The sequence below is a fragment of the Pelophylax lessonae genome (genome assembly GCF_965119305.1).
Source record: "Pelophylax lessonae genome assembly, chromosome: 5".
Classification (NCBI taxonomy): Eukaryota; Metazoa; Chordata; class Amphibia; order Anura; family Ranidae; genus Pelophylax; species Pelophylax lessonae.
Window position 1 is genome coordinate 172,212,040 of NC_138772.1, and position 12,028 is coordinate 172,224,067.

General features: G+C 38.7%; 1 protein-coding gene across 1 annotated transcript in view; it reads left to right on the forward strand.

Annotated features, from left to right (window-relative positions):
• The first annotated feature begins 1,315 nt into the window (after positions 1-1,315).
• The window catches only part of COL6A6 (collagen type VI alpha 6 chain), a 353,383-nt gene continuing 342,670 nt past the window's right edge, over positions 1,316-12,028 (forward strand). The window contains exon 1 of the mRNA XM_082258062.1: positions 1,316-1,370. The gene's annotated coding sequence lies outside the window, so the exon portion shown is untranslated. The remainder of the gene's footprint in view (positions 1,371-12,028) is intronic.

A 12,028-nucleotide genomic window follows, 5' to 3' on the forward strand; every position in this document is an offset into this window, starting at 1 on the left:
ATAAACCATTGCTCCCAGGGCAGCCATCAAACTGATGTCATTGACACAAGCCCAAAACCTGTTGACACAGGCCCTAAGTGTAATATTCAGCTTTTAACTATAGTTTTTTTTTTTTGCCAATGTAGAAGCATTACAATCTTCTCATAGAGACTTTTGAATGCTAGTTTACTGTGTGAATACACAGTAAAATGAATGTTGAATAACAGTGAAGAGTATGGAGAATGCCTAAATATGTGCCATACTTTTACAAGTGTAAAACGTGTACCATAGGTAGTATACTCCCTCACTATAGATGACACTGCAGGGCTTGTGAAATCTGGACAAAATTGTCTTATGGGAGAATATACTCATACTATATTCAGCTACCATGGGTATAACCCCTTCGAGCCACCTTGTTTGGGTTTCAGTGTTCATTTTTTTAGAAAAAAACATTCAAACAGGAATCTGGTAGTGTAAGTGAGTGGAATATATGTTCATCTTTGACAATGTTGGTGGAACTTAGGCTGTCCATAGATGGATAGAGTTTTGAAATTGTTAGGAAAAATTTTAGGAAAATTTGTAGGTAAATTCTGAGAACATTCAAATTTAATTTACCATTTGATTTTAGAATGAATGGACTTTACTGAACAAACACCACATACACTGTTAGAAGTTTGTTAGTTTGAGAAAAAACGTATCACTGCGTTCAAAAACGAATGTCTGTTTGACTCACCAACCATTAAAAAAATGAACAAACTTTCTTAGAACCTTATTTTCCTAAGAATTTTCATTCAAGTTCTACCCATCTTTGGCCAGCTTTAGGCTCCTTTCTCATGGAACGGAGCCCGCTCCAATCAGCAGCGGATCTACGAGCAGATCCCCTGCTAATCAGAGCAGAACAGGACAGATGTCCTGTTCAGTGTCTGCCTTTGGAACCTGGTCTGCTTTATTGGTTTCCAGATATAAATAGGTTTCACTGTCCATTTACATCAGGCTACCTCTGCTCCGGTCCACAAAACAGAAAAGGAAGCAGGAGTAAATAAGAGTTCATTGTTAACATTTACATACCCTTTAAATATTACAAATATGATGATGGTGGTACATATATTAGTTTAAGTAATTAGTTCTAACATATATGAATAGGGTATATAACATATTTTACCATACAGAACACCACATATGCACATAACATACTGAAATTCTACTTTGAAATTCCAGAGAATGACATCTTTCAAAATTCATGTCTAGTGGGAGTTTCACTGCAAATGCACTGTACGAAGGGAGGGATCGACTTCCACTTATATAAAACACTTCATCATGTGCTGTAACACTTGCAGGGAACAGTCAGAAACTTCTGAATTTGATTGAATGAGAATATCTTCCTGTACAAAGTAAGTGAATGACTTATGTAACTTGGTTTGGTTTAGTTTTGTTTTGTTGTACATACTTGTTTCAAGATGGGCACAGCAATATGTTTATAGGTGTTAACAGGAAAATGTATTGCATCTTAGACCACAAAATTACAAATTTTTCTTCAGATAGTCACATTTCTGCACAAGAATGAGTGATTATGTGCTCTTGTTAAAATGCTGCCAGTACTTTGATGTAACAGTGATTCCACAAAGTTTCTATATTTTGTTTTTCAAATGCTTGTCCTGGATGCTTATCTTAAAAATATATATATATATATATTGAACGCTAAATGTGAATATTTTTCATTGTACAGAATAATACAAGCACGTCCTATGTTATCATTACTATCATAGAATAGCATATGGTTGTCTTTTATTCTTTTTAAAGTGTAAAATAAAAAATTATTTTTTAATAAAAAAATATTATAGTAATATTTAAAGAAAACAAGATACTATGAGTAATCCTAGATGTATGTTGTTTATACAGTTTTAGAAATAAAAATGTTTTTTTGCACTGTATTTTTTATTTTAATGCTTTTTTTAAAAAAATGTATTAACCAATATTCCTATTCAGCTTTCATGCACAAATGGCTAAATGGAACTTATGTTTTGGTTAATTTTTTGCTTGCTTATATATAGTGTGAGAGTCAGTTTCAAACATAGAGCTTGCAGAAAGCAGTCCAGACATAAGTGCATTTAAAGGCTTCTTGCCTGCTCTCCACAGAAAAAAGAAGCATCAAATGTCAACCCTCACAAGAGCTATCAGAACTCAAAAGAGTGACATAAAGTTTTGCCTCCCATCTGTTCACTGCAGGATTTGGTCAGTTCCCACTCTCATACAGTTTCCAGCACAGACTGAAACCCTGAAGTTAATTTGCTAAAGGCACATTGGTTGTTCACTTTGCAAGGCCATTTCCCCCAGAGTTTAGTGAAAGAGATAAGCTCTACTGACTTCCATCATGCAATTATGTGCATCAAAATTGCAGGTTTCATTTTTTGCTTGCATGATTGAGTTGTATTGGATTGAAATTTCATTACATTAGCCAAGCTCTTGCAAAATTCATTTTCAAATTGCAACTTCCCTTGAAAAATGAACAGTCTATTTACCTTTACTAAATCAACCCCATTCTCTCTAGTCTCTCATCATCAGATGTTCTCAATCAGGTTTCTCAATACACCATAGCCAGACTGTAGAGAACCAATCCCCCATCGGAAAAAACTTAAGATTCTGGATGGCACATAAACTCCATCATAGACCATTCCCCTTTACCAGTTGGGGTTATCTGACCCAATATATAAAAGTAAACTACATCCTCCAAAAACACTCCAATGCTAAATCCACGTTTTTGTTTTTATTTTCTTTCATAATGCTTGAATTCCTGTTTGGGGTGCAGCCCTCCTTAAACTGGGAAATCTTCTATAAACTGCAAAAAAACACACAGGAGGGCGCACAATTCTCGTGCATTACCATAGAAAAGTTTATTAAATCCACCAAGGCATATGGATACTCACAAGCAGATAAAAACTTCTGATGTGCTTCAGCCGAACATGGTGTAACCCATCCAAGATCCAAAATAATTGAATGGCTGATGCTTTTTGCTTCCTCGGAGCTAAACTTTTTTTTTAGTTTAGCTCTGAGGAAGGGGGCTTGTCCCCCGATATGCGTCTGCCATTCAATCATTTTGGTCCTAGGATGGGTTATACCACGTTCAGGCTCAAGTTTTATTCGCTTGTGAGTATCCATTTGTTTTGGTGGATTTAATAAACTTGTCTATGGTAATGTTTGCGCCCTCCTATATTTAAACTGAATAAAAATTATGATTTTGCTTATTTCTATAATGATAACATTAAAGGTAACATACACACCACTTTAAAAAGTTAAATAAAAATATGCGTAACCTCCAAAAGCATTGGGACAGCTAAAAGCCGCTTCGTGTTTCTAGTCAAAGTGTTTTCTTAATTAGTCAATAATTCTGGTAAAAAAGTTGATATAATTTATTTTGAGATAACTAATTTGAAATACATAGAAGACTGACAGCAGAAAAAGACCAAGTGGTCCATAGAATCTTCCACCTTTTGAGTATAGACCAATGTTTATCCCTAGTATGATTAAATTTGCTTACTGTTGATTGATTCACTACCTCTGCTGGAAATATGTTCTAAGCATCTATTCTTTGTTCAGTAAAATATTACATTCCAATGTTACTTTTGAACCTCCCCCCTGCTAGTTTGAAGTCACACCCTCATCCTATAGAGCTTGGCTTCATATTGAACTTACTGTCCTCCTGAGCCCTATTCCCACGCTTGAGGGGTATTTCTAATTAACGTTTTGAAAAAAAAAAAAAAGATAAAAACTCTTCTTAATATAGTTGGGTTTGTAAGAATAAATCAAAAGTATTTGCATCCAAAATGCAAGTTTTTTAGGTCAAATTGTTTTTGTGTCCACTTTCTATTAGGTCTTTACCTAAACCTCAATTTGTCACACAAGCATTTGAAGTGATGTGTATATATAAGCCCTTTAAAAAGAAAAATCTTGCGTTTCTTTAAAGCATATCTGTTCTTTTTGTACTTAATGATGTAAGGCACAGGGTACAACAGCAGTTCCCTTGATTGCAGTTAAAGTATAACTCTGGTTTTTAAGAAAATTTCAAATCAAATCAAATAATACCATATACTGTAGGTAATCTATATGCATTGTAAGAATTTTAGCTAACTTATTTTTAGAGATTTACCACTCTATTCTGAGAAAATGTATGTTTGAATCAGTCCTTTTCATACTGATTTCTGAATTGGAAGGTCAGCCTATAAGAAAACAAAGTTTTGGCAACCCTCTGAAAGCAGATGAACTTTAGGGCTTGTTTACACTTGTAGTTGTGAGAAGTGGGCACATGCAGTTGGTCCACATTTTTGCCGCCCCCCCTTAAGCAGTAATGGAAGCAGACAGGATTGTACACATGTCCCATCTGAAGCAAAGCAGCAAAATGTTTCACCCCTGTCGCTTTCAGCGGGCAGTATGGCTAACTGAACATGACCAATTCAACTAAATGGAGCTGTTCCACAACCACTCCACAACCGTGTGCATTGAATTGGCGCAGTGGTATGCTAATTACAGGGTTAAACAGGCGGTGAGGAGAAGACATATCGCCTCTTTACCACTTATGAAATGCTGCCATAACGCAATCTGCCCGTTGATCACTTTTCAGCGGCGCCAGGGTCTTTGCCATTTGTGTAAACACAGCCTTAAAAAAATAAAATACATTTTCTTTTTTATGTATTTTATGTTAAAGTGGTTATCAGGGCCATCTTTAATATTGATTGGACCCTGGGCAAACATTTTCTTGGGCCCCACCCCCATGCAATTTTGTTCTGCTCTGAGACATACAATAATTTGCAACTAGACTCAAAATCCATGCAGCAGATCAGGCAGCGATTGCAATTAGTTGTCAAAGATTATAGCATATCATCACCGCTCACTGGATGCTAGAGGATACAGCACATCGTTACCGCTCATTGGTTGCTAGAGGATACAGCACATCATTACCGCTCATTTATTGGTTTCTAGAGGTTACTGCACAACATTGCTGCTAACTTATTGGTCGCTAGAGGTTACTTCACATTATTATTGTGCACTGATTGGTATCTAGAGATTACAGCAGATCGCTATTGTTCACTGACTGGTTGCTAGAGGTTACTGCACATTATTACTGCTCACTGATTGGTTGTTATAGGTTACTGGGCATTATTACCACTTACTTATTGGTTGTACTGAACCTAGTACCTCAGTACTGCACCCACGTCCTCCATACTGCACCTACTACCTCTATACTGCACCCACCTCCTCCATACTGCACCTAGTTCCACTATACTGCACCTTGTACCTATAGATTGCACCTAATACTTCAGCACTCAACTGCCACAGAAATAATTTACCTCCCAACGTCTCAGAATCTGCAGCCTCACATGTGCACCGGCAGCACCAAAGTCAGCCACACCTCCTCCCTAAATCTCGACAATGAAAGTGCCTGAACAGAAGCTCCTGGGGGAGGAGGTAGAGGGAGGGATCTGTCCCCGGCAATCAATTTTTTGTTTCTTGTAGGAAGCTCCTGTCATGTCTGCCCTGATGTAACATAGCCAGATCTGTGTACAGGCACTCGTAGCACTGTCCGTCGTTGGTCTGGACAAGGTTGGATCGGGGCAGATTTTTTTAAATCTGTGACAGCGCGGCTTTAAGGGGTAGCTTCTTTGGGCCCAACAGCAATCACTGGGCCCTGGGCAGCTGCCCCATTAGCCCCATGTTAAAAACAGCTCTGATGGTTATAAATCTCTGACATAAAACATTTACCAATTATATCCTTCTATGGCATGTACTTGCCTCAATTCAAAGCACTGAGTGTCATGTCTCTCTCTGCAGTTGGGTTCATATGCTATCTATAGGAGTCATTTCTGACAGCTCAAAGGGATCAAGATTTCCAGCAAATCACTTATGATTGACAGCCTCAGCTGTGCATGTTTCCCAAGCAGACTGCATAAAGGGGATGTGTCCCTTCCTTCCACTCAGCTTTCCTCTCCGAACTGTGCAATGAGTGACATCACATCCCCCCCGCATCTGGAAGCTCATAAAATCTGTGTATATTCTGGACTTAAAACAAATGAGGATAGAAGGTGCAGATAAACAGATACAACTTATGTAGGAGGATTTGTTTTCTCCCTGTATTACCTGACCCTAGTCACTTCACTTGGTGTATGTAAGGGTTTACAATCATTTTAAAGAAAATAGAATGGAAGGTATGGGAACACCCCAGAGTGAGTTGGAACACTCAAATATCCAAAATGGGTAGGAATAGAAGCAGGAACTATGGCACGCTATGGCAAGGACATAAGGGGTCTTTAACATATTTTTTTCATATCATCTCAATTAGCCAACAGTGGAGAGAAGCATGTCATATATATGACATCTATTTCTGTTCTGATCTGACTCAGGCCAGGACTCCCAGCTGACACACAATGAAGAACATCCATGTGAAGGGGGCTTAAAATCACCTAGAGAGTTAAGGAATTACTTATTTAACAGCTCTTTTACTGCTTGTTAAGAATATGTAAATAATTTTATACTAATGAGAAACGTAGATGAAAATTACCTCTGTTCTTGCATTAAAATGAAAATGTGTTTAATAACAAGTATAAGATGGAATATAAAATAAAAATGTAAAAAAAAAGGTATAGTTATGCACTTGCAAGAAAGTTATTTGTGTCTCAGTTCATGTATGTATGTATTTGTCTGTGCAGAAATGTGTGTGTTTGCATGTGTGAAGTTGATGCACATTCCCTCCACCAGAAGCTGCTGAGGTCACATAAGGAGATTGTTTTAGGATGGAAAATGGGGGGCAATAAATATGTCATATTTCATTTCCTGATGAACACAGTAAGTCATTGGTATTGGTAGTTCCTGTGCCCAAACTGTGTTTACTATGCTTCCGTTTGTAAATAAACAGAAAGCCTCAGAGCGCTTCCTATTCATTCATCTCTAGTGCAGCTGAAGCTGCAGAAAAAGGGACTGATGAATCTGTGTCCTCAGTCCTTTTTTCGGTCTCAAATGTGGGACATTAGGTGTCTGTTTAGATCCCTGATATTTCATAAAAGCCCCCAAACAGGACAGTTAACCACCCGCCACATATTTACTGCTGCAGGCTGGCTCGGCTGTGCGAAACAACGTAGCCCCTACATTGGTCTCGCACGTGGTGCTGGGGGGGGGGGGGGCGAGCATGCGCCAGTGGCGATGGCGTGCTCCCACCCACACTAGGCAGCGGGGATGCTGATCCATGGGACCGGCGCCCGCGGTTGCCGCCGGGCACCCGCCATTGCTCCCCACTGAGAGAGGACGGTCAGCTGTTGTTAACACAGCTGGCCGTTATTCTCTCTGAAATGATCACAGAGCGCCTGTGATCCTTCTATATAGGATCACAGGTCTCTCCCCCTTACAGTTAAAAAACACTCCACTAGGGCTCACACTTAACCCTTTGATCACCATTGTGGTAGCCCCTTCCCTGCCAATGTCATTATTACAGTAACAGGGCATATTTTTAGCACCAGTTACTGTGGTAATGTCACTGGCCCCCCCCAAAAGTGTCAAAAATGTCAGTTAGGGGTCCGATCTGTCCGCCGCAATGTCGCAGTCCCGCTAAAAATCGCAGATCGCCGCCATTACTGGTAAAAAAACATAAATAAATAAAAATGACATAAATCTTTCCCCTAGTTTGTAGACGCGATAACTTTTGGGCAAACCAATCAAAATACGCTTATTGCAATTTTTTTTTTATCAAAAATATGTAGCAGAATATAAATTGGCCTAAAAGGATGAAATGTTTTGATTTTGAATTTTTTTCTTTTGGGGAATGTTATATAGCAGATTGTGAAATATATTGCTTTTGCTTTAGAATTGTCGCTCTTTTTTTGTTTATAGTGCAAAAAATAAAAATCGCAGAGGTGATCAAATACCACCAAAAGAAAGCTGTATATGTGTGAAAAAAAAGGACATTCATTTTTTTTTTATCGGTACAGTGTCACATGACCACGCAATTTTACGTTAATGTAACGCAGTGCCGAATTGCAAAACATGGAATGGTCATTAAGGGGACAAATCCTTCAGTTTCAGAACTGGTTAAATCATTGTAAAGAAACGAAAACAAATTAATAATATAATTCTACAAAAAAAAAAAAAAAAAATGTAAAATCCTAAAAAAATAAATAAATAAATAAATAAAAAAGAATAAGGACTTGTTCACATGTGATTAGTTCTCCACAGAAAAATCAGCATTTGGATTGCTTTTCAGAGAGAATTTGACAGGCATTCAGATATATCTGAATACTTAAGTACTGTATGTGTAATATTTCAGTATTTTCTTTATATTAAATGCATAGACATTTCAAAAGTTCTGCTTTAACTTTGTCAGTATGGGGTACTGAGTGTAGATTAATGAGAAAATAATGAATTTAAACAACTGTCTTGTCAGACTGCAACATAACAAAATTGAAAAAAGTTAAAGCTGAGTTCCACCCGTTTTTGTGTTTATAAGGGGTCTGGACATTTTATGACTACACTGTATATGAGCGCTTACATTGTCAGCCCCCTTGTGATAGCAGTAAAATAAAAACATGTGAAAAAGGTTTAAAAATGTAGGTTTACTAAAAAATATAAAAAAACACAACTTCAATACTGGGCACATTCACACCCTTCCCGCCAATTTTCAGCTTTCAGCGCTGTCACACTTTGAATGACAATTGCACGGTCATGCAACACTTTACACAAATAGAGCTTTCTCTTAGTGGTATTTAATCACTGCTGGGATATTTATTTTTTTGCTAAAAAAAATGAAAAAAGCCAGCAAATTTTGAAAAAAAAAAGTTTTTCTTTGTTTCTGTCAGTAAGTTTTGTAAATAAGTCATTTTTCTCCTTCACTGATGTGCGATGATGAGGCGGCACTGATGGGCACTGATAGGCTGCACTGATGGGTACTTATGAGGTGGCACTAAAGGGCACTGCTTAGGTGGCACTGATGAGGAGGCACTAATATGCCACACTGATAGGCGCTGTTGGTGGCACTGATAGGTGGCACTGGTATGCAGCACTGATGAGCACTGATAAGTGGCACTGGTGGGCAATGATAGGCGGCATGGATAGGCGGCAATGATTGGCACTGATGGGCAGAACTTATGAGCAGACACTGAAGGTCACTTAAAGACAGCACTGAGTGGCATTACTAATGGGCACTAAATGGTGTCACTGATAGGCACTAATTGGTGTCACTGATGGGCACTGATTTGTGTCACTGGTGGACACTGCTGGGGCTGTGCTGTAATCAGGGCACTGATGATCAGTGCCCTGATTACCTGTACAGGTCTCCCCTGTGAGCAGATGCCGCTGATTGGCTCTCCTCACCACACACTGTCAGTGTGAGTTGAGGAGAGTCAATAAACAGCACTTCCGCATTTACATGTGATTGGCTGTGATTGGACACATGAGTAAAGAACCATGTCATTGGCTCTTTACTGAGATCGAGGTTGCGCCATGTTCTAGGAACATGGCGCAACGGCGATCCTCATATGACATCATCCCAAAACAAGAGTTCCGCTCCACCGCCATCATTTTACTACACAGCGGGCAGGAAGTGGTTAACCACTTAAATACAGGGCACTTTTACCCCCCTCCTGCCCAGGCCAATTTCCAGCTTTTAGTGTTGTTGCACTTTAAATGACAATTGCGCGTTCATGCAACACTGCTGATGGTATCTAAGCACCACTGGGATTTTTTTTTTTTTGCTACATAAATGAAAAAAGACCGAAAATTTTGAAAAAAAAAAACAAGTTTTTCTTTGTTTCTGTTATAAAATTTTGCAAACGAATAATCTTTCTTTATGAATTTTGGCCAAAATGTATTCTGCGACATTTCTTTAGTAAAAATAACCCAAATCAGTGTATATTATTTAGTCTGTAGGAGAGTATACTGATGGCCTATCTAATTATTTTGTGTGTGTTTTTTAATGAATATACTTGTTTCAGTAGTCTAAATACAACAACAACAAAAAAAACATAAGCACTCAAGTACTATTGAATTCCTAACGTAATAGCATTTAGTTTGCTTAAGCATTGAATATTATAAATAACTGTAATTTTTTGTTTGTTTTGTGTTTTTTTGTTTTCTTACTATACACAAATCTGACTTCATTGTATTTATTGTGATCTTTGAGAATTATGTACTCCACAATATATGCAGCTGCAAAGGTCAGTGGCATTATACTATACATGAAGGAAATCCACACCCACAAAGAAGGAACTCCATTGGAGGACTACTAATCCCAACATCTGAGATGTTTTGCCAAGCGCACATGACTTCTGTTATGGAAGTCTATGGCAGCTGGTGAGTGGGCACCAAGGAGGGGAGCACGGACTGCACCAATGTTTTTTTACAGCATTTGGCACCTCAGCACTTCAAATATGATGCAACTGCAATAATTCTAACAAATATGATGTACTTTTATTGATTTTGATTAGCACTTCTTTTGATTTTCTAACTTTGATATTGTGTGTGTGTGTGTGTATATATATATATATATATATATATATATATATATATATATATATATATATGTATGAGTTTATGCTACCATTTACACATATTAGGTTTTCATAGTGGGATCACCTTTTTTACACATATTATTATTATTATTATATAGGATTTATATAGCGCCGACAGTTTACGCAGCGCTTTACAACTTGAGGGTAGACAGTACAAATACAATACTCTTTAATACAGTAGGAATCAGAGGGCCCTGCTCGTTAGAGCTTACAATCTAAGACATATATTATTTAAAGCGGAATTCCACCCAAATTTATTTTTTTTAACCTAAAAATAGCCCCTGAACAGTCAGGGCTGGTGCAATTAAACAACAATAGCCTCTGAACTGTCCCCTGTTCAGTGTACCTGTAAGAAGAATTACTTGCCTTGTAAAGTTCTTGTCCAGCGCTGCCATCTGTGGTGTGGGCAGCTGAAGCCGCAGTGTCCCTCTTAGTGTCCCTCTTCCTGGATTTCGGAGTCCCAGAATGCTATGCCTCGTCACTTCCGGTGCAAGCGTGTCATCCCACAGCCGGATTCCTTGTCATTACGCATGCCCAGAAGCTGTTCTCGTGCCTGCACTGGAAGTGACAAGGGACACTGGTGCAGGCGCATTGACTCCTGAGATTGATGACACTCATCTCCCAGGAGTCAATGCAAAGCAGGAAATTACATTGGCGGCCGCGGCCGCATAAGGAGGAAGTGGCAGGAAGGTAAGTTAATTTTCATTAAAAATAAGGTAAGTTAAACAAAAATAAATAAATAATTATCCAATTTGTTTTTAGAATGTTTTAATGTTATTGATGGTGTAAAGTTCAAAATTAGGGTGGAACTAAGTCACTACACCTTTTAAAGGAGCTGCAACCTCACCTATAACATTCACTATTTCATGTAGTTTATTTATTATTTCTTACCACATCCAGCGCGGGTATATATATACATGTATGTATATTTATTTACAGTGGATCAAAAACCACCTATCGCTCGATTCTCACAGCTCCCCGAGCAGAGATCTGGTGACTGTCAGTCAGCAGTTTTCCGCTCTGCCCCCTCCTCGTTCACTGGAGCGCTGAGCTGTGGAGGGGGTGGAAGCAGCCGGCTCAGGCTCTCAGCGGCTCACTGAGGTGTCAGTCTATGCACCTGGCAGATCCTGACTTCCATTGTCATGATGACGCAGTGCCTGAACTGACTTCTGTGACTTCAGTAGAGACTGGACATCAGCCTGCTCTCTGCTGAAAACGAGTCACAGGAGTGCAGAATGAATTTCACTCCTGTGATCCAAAGGAGATGTACAACAAAACACGCTTTGGCTGTACATCTCCATTAACCTATCCTTTAAAGCTTATTTAATGCTTCTTTATAATATGTATAAACTTAAGGCTCCATGTACACGGGACGCTGGAAATGGCCGTTTAGGAGCAGTTGGGCGTTTTTTTCAGAAGCCCCTGAACCCATCTACATTTTATCTTATCTGTCCATGTACACCAGGTCGTTTACAGTCATTTGCAGGCAGTTGCGTTCAGGGACT